At 35.5% G+C, this 20,398-nt stretch overlaps 1 protein-coding gene across 1 annotated transcript in view; it reads right to left on the reverse strand.

Moving 5' to 3' along the window:
* The window catches only part of LOC118818221, a 28,576-nt gene extending 8,924 nt beyond the window's left edge, over positions 1-19,652 (reverse strand). The window contains exon 1 of the mRNA XM_036585424.1: positions 19,631-19,652. The gene's annotated coding sequence lies outside the window, so the exon portion shown is untranslated. The remainder of the gene's footprint in view (positions 1-19,630) is intronic.
* Between the last annotated feature and the right edge of the window lie 746 nt (positions 19,653-20,398).

Here is a 20,398-nt window from a genome sequence, read left to right on the forward strand (position 1 = left end):
TGAGAACACTGGCAGCTCTATTTTAAATGAACTGAAGCTGTTTTATTGTCTACTTGGGAGTCCAGTTAGGAGATCATTACAGTAATCAATCATGTTGGAAATAAAAGCATGGATGAGTTTCTCCAGGTCTGATTTAGTCAGAAAATTTCTGATCTTGTTGATGTTCTTAAAGAGATAAATTGCTGATTTAGTAACTGATTTGAGTGCTAAAACTGAGAGTAGGCCTCTGATCTTTTGGTATTATGTTACATAACAGTCTGATGTGACAGAAGACATGCACTCTACAAATACAATTTGTTTTTGTTAAGAGAATAAAAAAATGACACATTCTTAATATAATCACGTAGTTGGTCCATTATTTTAAAATGTTGGGTTTACATAAATGTACATATACTGTGTATTTTTCTGCACTGGCATATAGACATTTTCTCAGTAATGGCTCCTTTGACAGTCTAGTCATCAGTAGCCTTTAGTTTTCTTTTTACAGCAGAACCACATACAGAAACACATGCTTTAAGTACTGTTTATCTGATGGTCACAGTTTTGGTCTACCAGGTCTTGCACAGCTGGTAAGAGCCAACTCTTAAGCCACAAAGAGCTTCATAACATAAAGTACATATAAAAATAATTAAAATATTTAAAATTAAAAATATATATAAAAGTAATGAGATGAACATTAAATATTATTACAAATGCAAATATATAAACAACAAAACTTTAGACACTTTTATAAAAACATACACAGAGCCCATCAGTCCAGAGGAAGAGTGCTCCAGGATGTAGAAGCATGTACAGCAAAGGCCCGGCCTCCTTTTCATTTTAACTTGATTTTGGAACAGCCAGAGGATTACTGATCATTAAAATCCAGACTAGTTAGAGAGTTACAGAATATCTCCACTTTGTTGAGTAGACATCAAAAACCACTATCAAGCATGCAAATATGACACTCCACATGAAGCTAGTATCTTATCAAATTTATCTGCCATTGTGGATCTGACAAGAATATTTGTCAGTGACAGTAAACAGAGTTTAATTCTGTGATGGGTGTATGCATGTGCAATGCACCCTATATATTGCAAACTAAATGCTATATGTTAACTATAAATTATGTTTCCGTAACTCCCTGGTGATTGAATGGATTATGTCATTTATGTGGTTATTTAACAAACCAGCTGATCCAGTCGTTAATCCTAATGGAATTCCTGAATCTATTGTGGGTGACTGTGCTGGCATATATTTCATATTTATTATTTTTCAGATTTCCCTACATTGACATCAGCCCTGCTTAACAAGAAAACGCTAATACTTTCTTGTAAACATTTTGGCTGTAATCTGGTACATTTCAGGAGCAAAGAAGTAAAATCAACAGGTATTCCAGAGAAACTGTTGGCAGAACACATAAAAAAATAAAAATGTTCACTAAATGTTTATATTTGCATATCATTGTACACCAAACCTCAGCTGAATTTTCCAATATTGATGAGATTAAAAAACAATGAATCATTTTCATAAGGACTTCCTAAAGATCTTCATAATTACTTTATGAGATTTTAAATGTTTTCTTTCTTCAATGCAAAAAATTGCATCTGACATCTTGTTCTTGAGAAGCAGATCATAATACAAAACTGAACTAACCAAAGATTCCCAAAACCAGGTTATAATTATGTCTAGTTTAGAGTGTAGGTGCTATTGCTGAAAAACAAACACAATAATAAAGAAATAAACTGAGAATGACAAAAATGTAATCTAGAATAAAGTTGAACATTTTAACAGGATCAAGACAAACACAGCCTCTCAGTTTGACTAGAACAGCCCAGAACTGATTTACAAAATGAACAACAGGGTAAATTAGCTCTATATAAATATGACAGTATAGTGTATTTTTATATTTGGTGCAAAGGAAGCAGATATCATACTTGGACATTCAGAAAGTGTTTGTAGAAAAATTATTAAGCTTAAGAAAGTTTACAATGTATTTAGTGCTACATTGTTTTGGGAAATCTGCCTCAGTTTATTTATATATCACAGGGTATGACTGACCTAAACCTCTAAACTTAACATCTAATTACTTGATCATTTATCCCTTCATAATTTAATATGATTTTAAAGGAAACATGACTCATATCTCTTACCACTGAGCTTGACTTGGCCATCGTTTTGTTTATTTGTGCTCATGTTCTTCTGCGGATGTTCTCCCACTGAGAAGGAAAAAAGGAAAAACAAGACAATGTTATATAAATGATGAGTCAAAAATGTTTTCGTCACCTTTGTTAGGCTTAGAGATGTTTGGAAATGGTAAAATGAAAGTTTTTAACACAATGAAGTAAACAAGTGTAGAACATTTCAGAGCACCCACTCTCATTACAAATGACAAAAAAAAGAGTAGAGCAGATTAGAGTCAAAACACTTTATGATTAATAAATATATCAGCTCACTGCTTAAATAACACAGCTAACATACTATGTATATTAGTGTTCATGGTGCATAGAGTGCTACGATGCTTTCACACTCACTTTCAGACTAATTCAAACTCACTCAATCACATTTTGCAGAACAGGACTGACCCAAGCTCAGATTAACTTCTTGTACTGTCATAGTCATATTTCTTACCAGTGCCCTGGACTTGGATTGATTTTTGTCCTGGTTTTAGTGCTGATGTGCTCATGTTTGTCAGGGGATATTTGTTTAGTGAGTATGCACAACTGTAGTTTCCTGAGTCCAGCACTGAAACCTTTCTCAAAATGAAGATGTGCTCATCTTTCTTTTCAGCTAGCTCCATTCTCACTGCAACACCATTTTTAAACAGGTACATGTGGAGGTGGTTACTTGGTGCAGTTTTGCCAAAGATGCTACATTTTAATTGCGTGTCTTCCCCAGCTTTCACAGTGGTGTTTACAAAAATGTCTGCTGGCCAGAAATCAGGATGAGATCTACTGATCAAAAACAATAACATGATGTATTAGTTCTGATCAATATTTTTAAAACGTACCAGTAAATATATTATATAAGTAAATTACATTTCTGTTAACTAATTAAGATGCAATCAGTGAAAGAAAAGGAAATACAGTACCTTTTGTTGGAGATACTGATGCTGTCATCATTACTGTAATGTTTTGCCAGAAAATAAAAGGGAAAAAAGCAATGATGAGAAGAAGGAAAAATATAGAATTTGATCGGTAAAAATTAATAAGTTAGAAACTTTCATGAGAAAATGATTTTAAAATGATCAGAGATGCTTATATTGCTAACAATGCAAAAAAGGTTTCAGCGAAAAGCTACGAATGTAAATAAAAACTTCAATGAAAAGCTACTAAATAAAATTAAAATTACTTACATATGGGCTCCCGATGCTACAGCCATCCGTAGCCGGGAGTCCGAGAGAGCACAATTGGCCTCGCTCTCTCTGGGTGGGAGGGATGGCTGCCTTTCTCCCCCCATCACTCACTCAGCGCGATGCCAGTCAGCGCAGGCGTCTGTTAGCTGACGTAACAGATCTGACGGTTGACGCTTTCCTCCGAGCGCGTTCGGCTGTTAGCTGACGAAACAGATCTGGCGGTTGGCGCTTTCCTCCGAGCGCGTTCAGCTGTCCAGTGACGTTGCGTGAGCGGCAGCTCGAAAAGAAAGCGGTGGCTGGCTTCACAGGTCTCGGAGGAAGCCTGTGTTAGCCTTCACCCTCCTAGCGCTGATAGCATCGTGTGATTGGGGGAGTCCTAACTAGCGGGGTGGAATTGGAGACGACTAAATTGGGGAGAAAATCGGGAAAATTAAAAATAAAAAAAAACCACGTCTCCATCACTGACTAAACCAGCCACTGAACTTCAGATTAGTGTGTGTTACTGTAGCCTGATCATGCGGCTGCTGGGTGAAACTTCATTAACCAACCACACTGTAACCAGCCCAATTCTTCTTATTGGACAGTGAAAGCACAGAGCTGTTTAAGCTTTATTATGTTCTGAAATGTTTCTGATGCCACAATTGTTTTGTTAACACTCTGATTCTGTTTATCTGATACAGCTAAAACATGATCAGTGCTGTTCAGGTGTTAAAAAGCGAGAAAATCATCTCTGAACATTTCTCTTTATCAAATCAAATAAACTGTATATAGTAGTTTGGATCTTATAAGACAGTTAAATAAGTTCAAATTGTTTTGTTGAATTGAACTTTGTAGCCTTTAATAACAGTGGTGCTCTTTTTGCCACATTAGACTACTAACACTTTTTTAAAGTATGTACATTATCACCCTGCACGTTAAAAGACATTACAAAATATTTTTCTTGTAAAAAAGAGGCTGATGTATTTGGAAGATGAAAAAAACTGCTTAATTTGTTTGGCAACCCATTCCTTGACTTTTATTGGAAATACATGCTACACCAATGTAGAGTTTATATTGGGAAATGTTAGTGAATTGCTCTAAACATTGAATTCACTATAACTCAGATATTTTAATCCTTCATTCTCATTCATTCATCACTAATTAGTGGATTTCAAATACTTCTGTATTTTCTCTTAATTCACTACTTCTGCGTTTGCGTTTACATGTTAGCTGCAGATTTAAGAAGGTGGATTGCAAAACCACAATCTTTGACCTGCATATTCATCTTGCATAGTGCATCTGAAGAGCTGTTGTGGTGAGACCTGTGTCGTTTTCTCACAGGGTTGGTCTTATTCTCTTTTATCTGTGTTGTTATTTAAAAGCTAGGCTCTAAACTGAAACAGAGCGTTCATTTTTTTCCTGAGCACTCTGAACACAGAGTTCATTTCCAAAAAATATGTGAGATAGCTAATATGGCTGCTTTTACTAATTATCTGGTTAAATTTACTTTATTCAACTTAAATAAGTCAAACATAAAAGTTTAACTTAAAACAGAACATTGTATTTTTACAGAAGCATTCAGTGATATCAGTCTTTCAGCCCTTAACTGAACCTAAAACTAATACATGTGATTGATTATGTGCTCTGATACACAGTCACTGTAAATGATTTGCCACTCAACAGACCCACACAACAAGTCCAGCTTTTTATTCCAGTTCATTTTTATCAGTTAATGGAGCAGTTTAAATTCAAACAAAGAAAAATAATACCAATTTGGTCCAAATCTGAGCCACAGTTGTCAAACTTTGAAAGACTCATCTGCTGTGTTCAGTGAACATTTAAACCAAAAAAAAGTTCAGTAACACTTTCTATGAAAACCATATCTGTAAGGATCTATGATCACATTCATCACATTGTGTAGACATACATGAGGATTATAAATGTGACTACAAACAAAAAAAAGGTAAGAAATGAGGAGGAGCAGCTGCTTTATTTGAAGAGGCATCCCAATGCAAAAACATTGTATTTGGTTGCTTTATTTCTTTGCTCAAATGCGCTGCTGCCCGAACCACAGTGGCGAGCTGGCATTTGACCCCCCTACTTTTGAAATTACTGTGGCAACGCCCCACTAATTTTTGAGTGAAGGACGCCACATAAAACCTCCACTTTCCTTAAACTGCATGAAGCCCTGACCAGCACAAGCAGACAGAGTAAAACTCAGTGTCAGATCCAGACAGAATCTCCATTTCAGCTGGGAGGCGCTTTCAGACCTGCCTTGGATGGTGCGGACCTGCCAGACTTTTTCTTTAGATCAGTTTTCACATGTGACTCCACCTGAATTCAGGCAGCACCAAACAACTGAACGGCACTGATCCACAAGGCATTTCAACACCTTTTCAGTGCACATTTTCACTGTACTGTCTGCAGAAATTGCTGTCTTTATAAAGATGCACACAGATGCTCATTTCCTTCCAGTATTGCAAGCTGCTGTAAATAAAGAAGCAATAAAATAATGATATGCGTTTCATTTTGGCACATGTGCTGTGGAGCATATTTTGGCTAAGCATCAGTGACCTGTTTAGTTAAATTACAATTGGTATTCACAAAGATACGTGTCTCTATTTTCTGTTTTCACGATGCGAAGTGTGAGAGTAATAGAGCGCTGGCATCCCTGCAAAACGTCTAATCAATAAACAAACATTCATGTGTGTAATTTAGTCCACTTTAGCCCGTGTAGCCCACCATCCAGACCAAATTAAAGAGATAAAATATCACAAAAAAACAAACTCTGGAGCTGTCTTTAGAAAATGAACTGGGTACAAAAACAGCCTTCACAGATGTTCTTCACAGATGTTAGCTAACAAATACTGCTATCTGAGGCTGCACCTACTGAAGCAGCATCAAAACAAACACTGACACTGTTCATGATCAGGTTCAGAGGTGGGTGGATGAGCCTAAATCAGTACTCAGGTAAAAGTATTGATAATTTCCTTAAAATAATTAAGTAAGAGTACCTTCCCCAAAACAGCTTGAGTAGAAATACGAAGAAGCAGGGCAAAAATCTACTTAAGTACTAAGTACTGCAGTGGAATTTCTTATTACATCTAGTGTTTATCAGCATAGGAACTGAAGACTGTGCAGCTCTGTTCTTTCTTTTTTTGGATTCTTTTGGTCTACAATACAAAGCTACAAAGTCAGAGGTGTAGCCAATCACAAAGTAGTACAAATAATGGCATCATCAAAACATATTGAAATTAAACACAAAAAGGAATTAGCTAACTAAATACAAATGGTTAAATTGTAACAGAGTAAAAAGATTCCTTCACTCAATAATATTTTTTAGTCGAAGTAAAAGTTATATGATTTGAAAAAACTCAGGAGAGTGAAAATCCATCAATATTTAACTGAAGTACATGTACTTGAGTAAATGTAACTAGTTACTATCCACCTCTAAATAGGTTTATATTATTGCCATTAGCATGACATGAAAGGCAATTTTAGTCAGCGGCTTAATTGCATTTTATCACTCCACTTTTTTTTTGTTTTGTTTTGTTTTTGAAACAATATGTTTTGCCCCACCACTTTTGGAGGTATGGCACCACATCTGCTCAGATAGGAATGGTTTCAGCCTGGATTTAAAAGCAGGTGATGTGTTCCCTTCTTCTGCTCCTAGTGAGACTCTGGCAGCTGTATTTTAATTCAACTGAAGCTGTTTGACATGTCTTTTTGCGAGTCCAGTTAGGAGACCATTACAGTAATCAATCCTGCTAGAAATAAAGGCATGGATGAGTTTTTCCCAGGTCTGGTTTAGTCAGAAATCTCTAATCTTAACATGATAAAATGCAAACTTAATCACTGCTTTGACATGACTGTTAAAACTAAGATCAGAGTCCATTAGCACACCAAGGTTACATACAAGTTCTTTAGATTTTAGAGCTCTTTAATCCAGAGAGGCAGCTAGTCTCTGCCTCTTATTGCTATTCCTTAATATAATGATCTCTGTTTTATCTTTACTCAACTGCAGAAAGTTTTGTCCCATCCAGTTAGTAATGTGTTCAAGGCACTTACAAAGTAAGTCAAGGGGACCATAGTTGAGGGCCAAGTAAATCTGTATATCATAGCTGTGGTAATATGTGCCATAGTCTTGTAGTATTTGGCCAAGAGGAAGCCTGTATAAATTAAAGAAGCATGGCCCAGGAATTGGACCCTGAGGGGCATGACAGGTCACTGGCACTCTCTCAGAAACTTTATTTTCTTTCTCAACAAAGTAGTCGCTTTCTTGCAAATATGAACTGAACAATTTTAGGACAGTTCCTGAGAGGTCAGAGCAGTTCTCATGTCTATCTATGAGAATTTTATGCTCAGTGATAAAGTTTTTATCTGTTTATATGTGACTGAATTTGTTTGCATAAGTAACATTATGTAATAATACGTCATGTTGTTTTAGGCCCACCTGTGCATGCACTGAAGTCAGTGATTTGGATGTGAATTTAGACATCATCTTCAGCTAGGATTGGTTGATCTTTTATTCATTAATGTTCATAAATAATTGTAACCCCATGTGAGTAGGACTCTGATCTTTTTGCTATTATATTACATGGCAGTCTGGTATGACAGAACACCTGCACTCTACAAAGACTTTTTATTAAGGTAATAAAAAAATGACACACTTTCTTAATATAATTACATAGTTGGTCCTTTATTTTAAAATTATGGGTTTACATAAATTTATATATGTAGTGTATTTTTCAGCACTGACATATAGACATGAATAAATATATTCATATTTAAATGAAAAATGAATTAATGTGTAATTGCATGTGGAATTATGTGTGTGTAATGTGTAATAAATATGCATGTATAATTACAACCCCAATTCCAAAAAAGTTGGTTCGCTGTGTAAAATGTAAATAAATGTAAATAAAAACAGAATGCAATGGCTTGCAAATCTCACAGACCCATGTTTTATTCACAATAGAGCATAGAACACATATCAGATATTGAAAATGAGACATTTTACCATTTCATGAAAAATATTAACTCATTTAACACTTGATGGCAGCAACGCATTTTTAAAAAGTTGGGACGGAGCAACAAAAGGCTGTAAAAGTAAGTGGTACTAATAAAAAACCGCTGGAGGAGCATTTTTCAACTAACTCACATGACTGGGTATGAAAAGAGCATTTTAGAGAGGCAGAGTCTCTCAGAAGCAAAGATGGGCAGAGATTCACCAATCTGTAAAAAACTGTGTCAAATAATTGTGGGGAACAGTTTCAGAAAATTGTACCTCAACGTAAAATTGCAAAGACTTTGGATATCCCACCATCTATAGTACAAAATATTATTAAAGGATTCAGAGAATTTGGAGAAATCCCTGTACGCAAGGGACATGGTTGACAGTTAATATTGGATGCTCATGATCTTCGGGCCCTCAGGCGGCACTGCATTAAAAACAGGCATGATTCTGTACTGGATATCACTGCGTGGGCTCAGGAACACTTCCATAAATTACTGTCTGTGAACACAGTTCACTGTGCAATCCACAGATGCAAGTTAAAGCTGTATCATGCAGAGAAGAATCAAAATTTGAAATTCTTTTGGAAACCATGGACGCCGTGTCCTGCAGACTCAAGAAGAGAGGAACCATCCAGCTTGTTATCAGCGCACAGTTCAAAAGCCTGCGCCTCTGATGGTATGGGGTTGCATTAGTGCCTATGGGCCAGGTGCTGAACTGGCCTGCCTGCAGTCCAGACCTTTCACCAATAAAAAACATTTGGCACATCATGAAACAAAAAATCTGGCAAAGAAGACTCAGGACTGTTGACCAGCTAGAATCCTACATCAGACAATAACGGGACAACATTCCTCTCCCAAAACTCCAGCAATCGGTCTCCTAACTTCCCAGACATTTACAGGCTGTTGATAAAAGAAGAGGGGACTCTACACTGGTAGACAGGGCCCTGCCCCAACTTTTTTGAGATGCGTTGCTGCCAAATCATTGCATTCTGTTTATTTTTACATTTATTAACATTTTACACAGCACCCCAACTTTTTTGGCAATGGGATTGTAGATGCACTTTAGCCATTGCAGTGTGAAAACAACTATACCAAATCAAGATACATCACAAAAACCCAAACTGTGGTACTGACTTGAACTGGGTATGAAAACAGCTACAGCAAATTTTGATATCTATAAAAGGTAGTTTTACCTTGTGGGTTTGTGGCCTGGTTGCATTTTGTCACTCAATCAGTTGCCTTTTTTTTCCCTTGAAGTAAATTTTGCCGCACCACTTTTGAGGATGTGGCACAGTCCCTGCACATATACAGACAAAACATGTATCAGCATTAGAAAAAAAAGCAGAAACCATATTTTTAACAGAAAATTACAGAGAAGCCTCAACAACTAAATACAATAACATTTTTTTCAGTATTCAGTGTGTTCACTCTTTGCCTTTGTTGAAGCTTATATTCTTTTCAGGAGACTTGCCAGCAGGTGTCACGCCTCAGGCGGACTCAGACTACATTTCCCACAATGCATTAGGAGATCATGTGACTGACCAACTTCCCTCGGAAGCGGAGGCACGTATCAGCGCTCACAATCACCTGGGTACTAAATACATGCACCTGTGTTCGTTGTCATATGACTCATTTAGTATAGTTTATAAGCCCGGGCTTTAGTCTTTAGTCGTTGTGAGGTATTGTTTCTATTTGAACTTGCTGAGCGTTTCTATGATCCATTTGCGACTGCCTGTTATGACCTCCGTTTTGTTTAACTGACCTCGATTTTTGCCTGTCCCTTCTTGTACCTTTGCTGACTGTTTTTGGATCTGTGTTTTGACTTTTTGGCCTGGTTTTTGATGACGATATCTGATCACTCCCTTGGTTTTGTTTGCTTTTGGTTATGAACACTTCCATGATATTTTGCTGCTTTCTGGTTACGACCCACGCATGTTTTTTGACCACGCCTTTGTCGAACGTGAATAAAGCCCTGTTTACATTTTTCATCCGCGAGCGTCTGAATTCTGTTGCATCGTCACAGCAGGTTTTAAAGAAATCTGTTGGGATATTTTTCCATACCTACAAAGTTCAGTCTTGGAAATTGGCCAACTCTGATAATATGTAATATAATAATACTTACTATATTGTAACTTAATATGTATCCATTTAGATTGTTTATCAATTAATTGAAATTAATAACGTTACAACTCAGCTGAATACCAATCAAACCATTGTTTTACATGTTATACAACAATAAAGCACATTTGAACCTTCACTAATTTATCTCCAGGTCCAACCATGTGGTCATTTATAAATAAATATAATGCAATGTGAAATATAGGTTGATTCTATTAAACATTTTAAACATTTGATTAAACATACCATATAAATATCAATGTATTATAGTGGTTTTCTTCATAACAAGCATAAAAAAATCGCTAATAGCATGCTAATGTCTCAGTAGCTAACTAGCTAACTTTCCCGTTCCACCTTAAATAGTCCAGCAGTATTGACGACTGAAGCACCAGAATGTAACCGCTGCACCATTTAAGGTGGAACGGGAAAATTTGAACAAGAAGCTGGCGAATTACGGACTTCAGCTTCATATCACCAAAGAATTAGGGGTGGGCAATAATAAATAATTATCTTACACCCCCTCTCTGAAAGGATTTGATGCCCTAAATGTAACTAAAACCCAGCAGTGAGGTTGCTGAACTTTTCCCTTCTCTGCTATCACTGAAGACGGGCCGGGTCACCTACAGAGCACCGCTAGAAGCCTGTTAATGAAGCAGGGTGACACTCGAAAACAAGGGGTAAGGGTAAAAAGAAGAAATGGGATTGGGCCTAAATCTTGTCCAGCTTTTACTTTGGTGTGTCCCAAAATTAGTGTTGGCAGGATATCAGAGACATCATCTGCCAAAACAAAATAAAGTTTATCTAAATCAATTTAAAAGCTTTCAAACATCACAGATTGAGAACATGTATATTTGAAACAGTGTATATACCTTGACAAAAGGATAGCACCAAATATCTTTTTTCTTAATAAAACAGAAAAAATATAGTGTTTTAAGGTCTTACGTTTTGCTATTTGAACTCAAGATAACATGAAAACATGATAATGTTAAATATTATGATTATCATGTTAATAATGTCACAGCCTATTTTCATATTATTGTGAACACAAATCAAATTAAATGTTTAAATTGAAGACAGGTGGATTAATCTACTTACATACTATGAGGTATGGAGCATCCAGATTAACTTCAGATTAACAATTGTATGTACTAGATTTACTTCCTATAATTCACATCCTCATTCAGGTTACTGTCCAATCACAGATCTGAACTGCTGTTACTACATGATTGGCTTAGTTTGATATAATATTCCAATATTTATATATAATCTTGATATGCACTCCCTGGTCACTTTATTAGGTACACCTGCATTGAATCTACTCTCTTTGTCCATTTTTATCAGGTCAGTGTACCATATAGATACACATTGTAGTTCTACAATTACAGACTGTGATCCGTCTGTTTCTCTGTATCATTTACTAACATGTCTTTAAAACCCCTATGGCATGAGTGGATCAGACACAGAGATGCTGCTGGAGCTTTTAAACACTGCGTCCACTCACTGTCCACTCTTCCCCTGTTAGACACTCCTACCTTGTTAGAGATGACAGCTCATCTGTTGCACATGTTAACAGGACCTGAGGTGTTTAAAAAAATCCTTGTATCAATGAAAACACACACAAATCCAGACAACGGATAGCAAACATTGTTATAAAGTAGTATAATACAAAGTGGGGAAAACAGGTGGAACAATGGTTAATTTGATTAGTTTTAGATGATGCAGCGGCAGCAGCAGCAGCTTTTTGTCATTTCATGAGGGTGAGGATTACACAGCGTCGTACAGAATGAAGCTCGATGGTGGTCAAGCTGGTCCAGAAGGCTGGCGAGCAATGGGCACCCAATCAAGGCAGAAGAGGCAACAGCATCAGACGCGCAGGATGGGCAGCTGTTCAACTCGGCAAAGAAAGGAAAACACAAAGAGAGTCAGTTCTGTATTAAGTGACTGATTCCAGTATTAAAAGAGTAGCAGAGACTCCATCAGTTCTAGATCTGACAGGGAAAACTAATTACCAAAGGCTTGACTATACAAGTAGGTTTTTAGCCTAGACTTAAAGACTGAGGCTGTGTCTGAGTCCCGAACATTAACAGGAAGATTATTCCAAAGCTGGGGGGCTTTGTATGAGAAAGGCTCCCCCCGATGTAACTTTATTAATTCTAGGTACTAATAGTAAGCCAGTACCTTGTGATCTAAGTAGGCGTGATGGTTCATAGTAGGAGAGAAGTTCACTCAGGTACTGAGGGGCGAGTCCGTTTAGAGCTTTATAGGTCAGTAAGAGAATTTTATAATCAATGCGAAATTTGACTGGCAACCAGTGTAGGGTTAATAAAACTGGGCTGATATGGTCAGATTTTCTGGTTCTAGTAAGGACTCTGGCTGCAGCGTTCTGAACTACAATCTGAAATTTTAAGTGGACTTGTAAAAATGGCAAATATGGCTGGATACAAGGTAGGTGTAGCTAATAAAGTGGCCAGTGAATGTACAATATTACAAACACTTACATGCCATGCTGTCAGAAACAGGATACAGGATACTGTACAGGTACATTTGTGTTCTGCAAACAATGTAATTGTACCTTCAAAAGTAGAACAGTTTGTACCTTAAATATGTTTTCCCAGGGGAAAAGTACACATTTTATAGAACAGAACAATAAAATAAAAAGGATGGAGTCACGACAAGGCATATAGAGTCAATGCACCTTAAAAATATAAATGCAATGAAACATGGTACCTTGAGGGTACGACCCCAGTGACAGTTCAGTACCTTTTTTTCTCAGACTGCACCTGATGTAAGAAAGTACCATTCAATTATATCACTCCATTCATTCTCATATTCTTAGTTAAGGTTAACTGCAATTTATTTTACCAGTTGGTCCCTGTTTTGTCCCTGTTTTGCATCTGAATAACCTCACTTGGGCCTCCATTTAATATTCAGAACGTGTTGTTTATAGGTGTAAACAAAATGTAATGAAGGAGTTTATTGACTGAAGGGCATACAAATGTGTTTTGTATATACAGAAATGTTCAGTACACAACCCTCACTCAAAAATATATTGCCAGTAAGTTTCATTCTGCTGTCTAAGTAGAAGTAAAAAGTTGGAAAGTATGGAATTCATAAATATGGAAGATTTAAATTAATGCCAGCCATCACTTACATTCGGAACACATGGAAAAAACAGAATTGTCACTCAACGATTCAGGGCAGTAGTGAATAAGTACATAAGTTGTTCACATTTGTAATTTTGTGATTTTAATGTTTAGTCATATTCTTCATTTGTAATGCTATATTTCAGCAAATACAAGTTTGAGTGCAGGGCACAGCATTAACAATTTCAGTTTCATTTTATATTTGGATCTGCCACAGACATCATTTATCAGCAGTAAAAACAAAATCAAATAGCTGAAGAATCTAATAGATCTTTTTAAAGTGTGATTGGTCTTGAATTTGAAGTTCTAGCTCTCTGTGGTCATACATCATAATATATTAATAATAATTGCAAGTGTTTTGTATACAAACAGGAAATAAACATGACAAACACATAAATATGTCCATGAACATTAATGGTATAGAATATGGAATGTGCATAAGCAGTAGTATTTATCAACATTTTTGAGGCACTTACTAAACTGTTCACCAGTTTATGAAGTGGAATAAACTGAAAGAAAAGACAAAAAACAATGCAGAAAAATGTGTTCAGAAATTAATACTGCAATCTACATGTATACATTCAATAACAGTGTGTGTGTGTGTGTGTGTGTGTGTGTGTGTGTGTGTGTATTGATGCACTGATTGATTTGGACTCTCCAGCATCCTAATTGTGTGAAACAAGAACACTCCAAAGCTGATTCATTATAGCTTACACACAGACTATAAATCATCAATAAAACAAGACATTTTTAATTAAAATCATTAATACCTGAGAGCTCATTACTTCTGCTTTTACTATTTCAATAAAAGTTGATGTTTTCAGGTGTCATGCTGGCCTAATGAAACCATTGTAGTTATATAAAATGAGTTAATAAGATCTTCAAGACTTTAATCAAACCTTTTTTACAAAAACGCAAAACGTCTTTACCTAATAAAGCACAAAACTGCTCATACAACTATTCATACATAACAAATTCATCATGAGCGATTTCCTTTTTCATCTTCTGTACTTTTGCATAGACAGTGTCTGAAGAAGGTTGTTTTGAATCGATCTTCATGTCTGGAAAAAAAAGAAAAATCCACTGTACACAGTTCCGCTGTCAGCATCCATGAAAGCAGTTCTTCAACACAATTAAAGCCTTTTCACACTGTGGTCATGACTACAGACATCGCCCCTTTTGCATTTGTCATATTTCACAATGACTATGAAAGTTCACAAAATATTTATACGTACCAGGGTGCTCTGCTAAGGTGTACACCACACTGCTGTGAGCCAGACTGTACCCCCCACTCTCAGCATAACTACACAGAGAGAAATGAGTTTAATTGAGATTTTTTACCAAATACGTCATGTGGTCTGCACTTGTATTATGTTTGCATTTTCATTTCAGTGGTTTAAGACTTGCTCTTTAATCCAAAATTAGATATCTGTACCCAGAAGACCAGCATTCAGAAACAGCTGTTACTTACCAAACATCTGCTGAACTTGTGTTAACTGTGAATAAATTAATATTAGAAATTAGATGTACTGTTACATTTCTCTTCTAAACATGTATATTTCATCTCTTATAAAGTGTCTTAGAAAAAATTAAAATAACTCATATGTAAATTTACATTCATAATGCTTCATAATTTACCAACACATGTAACACGGAATTAGTTTTTCTTATATACAAATTTGAGATTTCTAATGTCAGTAATAATGAAAATTCCAAATTTTCTTTTCAAATTAGATGTTGCTCAGTGAAGAAATTAGATTTTAGCTGACACAGAGCAGTTTATCCTCCCCACACCCCCACATCCCCACCCCGTAAACTCCTTGTTAATGAAATGACTGACAAAATTGTACATACAAGTCGTATTTTCAGGTAAATTCCATGGTGCTTGAGTAAGTGATGTTACCGTTTAATTCTGGTATTGCAGAGTATTCACAAATGTCATGAAGGGATTCGTCTCTGTAAGATTTATGATATAAAATAACAACATTTTACATTTATTAACCTTTTAGAGAGATGACATTTTTACTGTAGATGTCATTACGACAAACTGTACCTGTTCACTGCCTGTGTCTCTTGCTCTGAGCCATTATAATAGAGAGGAAAACAACATGAATGCACCTTACATGAACAATTCACAGGTTACAGTAAATATAACACTCTTTGGGAAATTACCTTCACAGTGGCCTGTATTATCCTGTCCACTGAAACAAAGAGAAGAAAAACATTAATTTTATAAAGACTTAAATACAGTTTATAGTACTATTCTGGCATGCTAATAAAATCCCCTGTTCTGTATGTTTTGGTGTTTGAAATCACATCTGATTTAATGAATTAGCTAATTGACAAGCTGCTCCTGAAATGAAGTGTGAGAGAGCAAAAAAACAAAAAACACTAAAATATGCAAAGAAAGAGTGATCCTGGATTGGGCTGAATGATTTGGAATATATATCAAAAACATCTTTCATGATACAGTTTCTGTTAGCCGACATGAGCATTTAGCTGTCCAATAGCATTGCTTTGGCAGCATTGTGTGATCGGGACAGACCAAGCTAATGGATGGGAAATGGCCATGACAAAATTTGGAAGAAAAAAAAAACAGTTAAATAAAAAAAATATATAAAAATTTAAAAACAAATGAGTGATATTGAGGTTTATTGACAGATAAACAAAGAGTGATGTACAAAAAGCAGCACCATTTATGCTGTAAAAAGAACACAGCTCCGCTAGTACTATTGCTAATGCTATTAGCATGACTGCAAATTGTCTGACAGTTATGCTTTTGCATTGTTAGAATGAATGGATGATAAGTAGAACAGAGCATTCAGGATCAGGACTTTTAGTTTTTTTTTTTTCCTTTTTTATGAGTTGAAGGATAAAGCCAGACTGCTGACCAGTAATTGTGGTTGTATTGTCAGTGGGTATTGACATTACGCACGCACATTTGTTTTAGTTAGGCACTCTTAAAAGTCTGCACTCTTAAAAGTTGTTAAAATGACATTCTTGATTTCAGCATGAAAACTATTCATCACTCAGCTCCACTCCAGCATCAGTTATTCTGCTAATTACATGTTTAATATACCTTTGTTCTTGGTTGTGGCACAACTCTGCAACGACAAAAATGATAAATATGTTATTGGACAATCTTCTCATAAGATATTTACATGATAGAAAAAGGCTGGAGAATGTGTCAGGTGTGCTTTGCTCTGATGGGCTGATGCAGTTTCTCCTAATTAACTCCAGTGTTTGTAGTAGGACACTGCTGCTGCTGCTGCTGCTGCTGCTGTTTTGCTTTAAAGAGTTGTGTGATTGGGATTTGGAGGGTGACTGAGATGGTATGTGTTTCATATGTTTTATTTTTTTATACACGTTTACACTGACATCTCAGTCCTGCTTAGCAAAAACAATGAAGTAATACTTACTTGTAAACATTTTGGCTGTAATTCGGTACATTCCAAGAAAAAGTATCACAACCAGGAACAAAACAAGAAGTAGAATCAACAGGTTTTCCAGAGGAACTGTTGACAGAACACAGAAGTAATATCCATTATTAACACAGGAATCCAAAATGAGCATGTAATATTTCTTTTTCAGGGCTATTTGCAAAAATTATTTCATACTGTAATTTTTTACAGAATCAGAAGATAACTTTTACTAAAAGTTTATATTAACATATCATGGTATACTAGAACCTGGTTGGATTTCCCAATATTGATGAGATTAAATAGCTAAATATATATGTGTTACGTTGGAAAGAACTTCCTGAAGTTCTTCATAATTGCTTTATTAGATTTTAAATGTTTTTTTTTGATAATTCCACAAAAAGCATTGTCTATTGATAATCAAGTTTTGATTGCCAAATTAACAAGATATGTTCAGTTATTTGCATCTGAGATCTTGTTCTTGATAAACTAATCATAATAAAAACTGAACTAACCAAACATTCCTAAGACTTGGTTATAATTATGTCTAGTTTAGAGTTTACATCCTATTGCTGAAAAACAAACAAAATAATAAGGAAATAAACTAAGAATGACAAAAGAAAGTAAAACATTTTAACATGGTCAAGACAAACAAAGCCTCGCAATTTCACTAGAACAGCCCAGTGTACATTTTAGTGTATTTTTCTATTTGGTGCAAAAGTAGCAGACATCATACTTAGACATTCAGGAAGTGTTTGTTCAATAATAAATAACTTAAGAAAGTCTATGATGCTTTTAGCGCTAAATGCTTGTCGGAAATCTGCCTCAGTCCATTTATATATTACAGGGTACGGACTTAAATCACTGATCTTAAAATCAAATTTTATTTGATAATTAATATTTTCATAATTTGAAATGATTATAAAGGAAAGATGACTCATATCTCTTACCACTGAGCTGGACTTGGCCATCGTTTTGTTCACTTGTGCTCATATTCTGCTGAGGATGTTTATCAATAATGGACGATGAAGTGGCTTCTGTAAAAAGGAAAAAAGTAAAAGCAAGACATTGTCATATGAATGACGAGTCAAATATCATTTGTGTCACCTATGAAAGGGTTACAGGATGTTTGGAAATGGTAAAAATATTTCATTTATTTAATTTGTCACATTTACGTTCATATTCACATTAAGACTGCACACTCTACCTGGGCATATTAATAAGAATCTTTCCACATATTAATAAGAATAACCCACCAATTTTCAATGGAGATCTGAAAAATTTGTGTGATCACTGAAGTAAATCATGAGTGCCAAATTCACAAGTGAGTACGAGCAAGTGTTTCTTTGTTAACCCTGTATATCAATAAAAAACAACAATTGACTCACAGTACCAAAATTAAAAGTAATAAAAAGGTAAATACAAAACAGTGTATTAATGTGATTAAAATTATGACAACCAGTGCGCATTTCATGGAAGTATTGTAGTAATGTAGCGCTTTCAAATCACCAACTCTGGTTTGAAATTGTTTGTTAAGGTACAATTAAGTTTGTTAAGGTTTGTTAAGGTTTCACAGTGTCCTTTATACATCACATGTATGTGGTTGTTTAATCAGTCCACCTGTCCAGTCATTCCCTTCATTTGTAAATGGACTCTGTCCTGCTCTACTGTGGGTTGCAGACGTTTGACTTGATTGTGCACCTATGAAATTAATTTAAAAGTTAATTCCATTTAAAACTTTTCAACACTATGAAGTGAATGAGAGTAGAACATTTATGGGGCATTTAGTGCTACGATGCTTTCAGGAAACTCACTTAATTAAACTTTACAGAGCATCACTGACCAAACCTCAATTTTACTTCTTGTGTCGTCACAATATTATTTGAGAAAACATAAGTTATGTCTCTTACCAGTGATGCGGACTTGGATTGATTTTTGTCCTGGTTTTATTGCTGATGCATTAATGTTTTTCATGGGATGTTTCTTTAGTGAGTACACACAACTGTAGTTTCCCGAGTCCAGCACTGAAACATTTTTCACAGTGAAGATGTGCTCATCATTTCTCTCTCTTAATAGCTCCATCATCACTCCAACACCATTTTTACACAGGTACATGTGGAGCTGGTTACTTGATACACTTTTGTCAAAGTTGATGCACTTTAACCGCATGTCTTCTCCAGCTTTCACAGCTGGGCTTCCGTAAATTTCTGCTGGCCAGAAATCAGGATGACCATCTATTCATCAAAAACAATAACATGATGTATTAGTTCGGATCAATTTTCTTAAAATGTGCAAGCATAATATACAAGTAAAATATATTTCTGTTTACTTGTTGAGATAATGCAATCAGTGAAAGAAAAGGGAAATAAAATACCTTTCATTGGAGACACTGTCATCATTACTGTAACGTCTTCACCAGAAAATAACAGTAGACAAAATTGATGAAGAAGAAAAAATAAAAGGTTTGATGGGTAAAAATAAATGTTTGAAACTCTGATGAAAAGAAGCTGATCAAAGATGCTTATTTTGCCAACAAAGCTTGTATGAGATTAATTAGTCAAGTTAATTTGCACAAAACTAGTTTCAGTGAAAAGCTACTAATTAAAGTAAAGATTACTTACATATTATGAGGCACCACGTCTCCATCACTGACTAAACCAGCCACTGAACTTCAGATTAGTGTGTGCAACTGTAGTCTGATCATGCAGCTGCTGGGTGAAACTTCATTAACCACACAGTAACCCAGTTCTTCTTATTGGACAGTGAAAGCACAGAGCTGTTGAAGCAGGAATTTTAACTGTCCTGTTACTTTTGATATTTCTATTATAAAAGCTTTATTATGATCTGAAATGCTTTGATGCCACAACTGTTTTATTAACTCTCTGATTCTGTTTGTCTGATACAGCTAAAACATTATCAGTACCATCTAGGTGGCCTCGGAAAGCGAGAAAGTCATCGCTGAACATTTCTCTTTACCAAATCAAATCAACTGTATATACTAGTTTGGATCATACAATTAATTAAGTTTAGATTGCTTTGTTGAAATCTCTGTAGCCTTTAATTACAGTGGTGCTCTTCTTGCCACATTACAGTACTAACATCTATTTTTCAAGTAAGTACATTACTAACCTGCACATTAAAAGACATTACAACTTATTTTTCCTGCAAAAAGGAAGCTCCTGTATTTGATAGATGAATTATTTTCTACCTAATATGTTTAGCAACACATACATTTACTTGTAATTATACTGGGAATACATGCAACAGCAAATCAATATAGTGTTTATATTGGCAAAGGTTAGCAAATTGCTCTTCAAATTGAAGCTCACTGTGCCTCTTTATTCTCATTCATTCACCACTAATCAGTGGATTTCAAATACTTCTGTATT

This window comes from Colossoma macropomum, unplaced genomic scaffold (assembly GCF_904425465.1).
Source record: "Colossoma macropomum unplaced genomic scaffold, Colossoma_macropomum, whole genome shotgun sequence".
Taxonomy (NCBI): domain Eukaryota; kingdom Metazoa; phylum Chordata; class Actinopteri; order Characiformes; family Serrasalmidae; genus Colossoma; species Colossoma macropomum.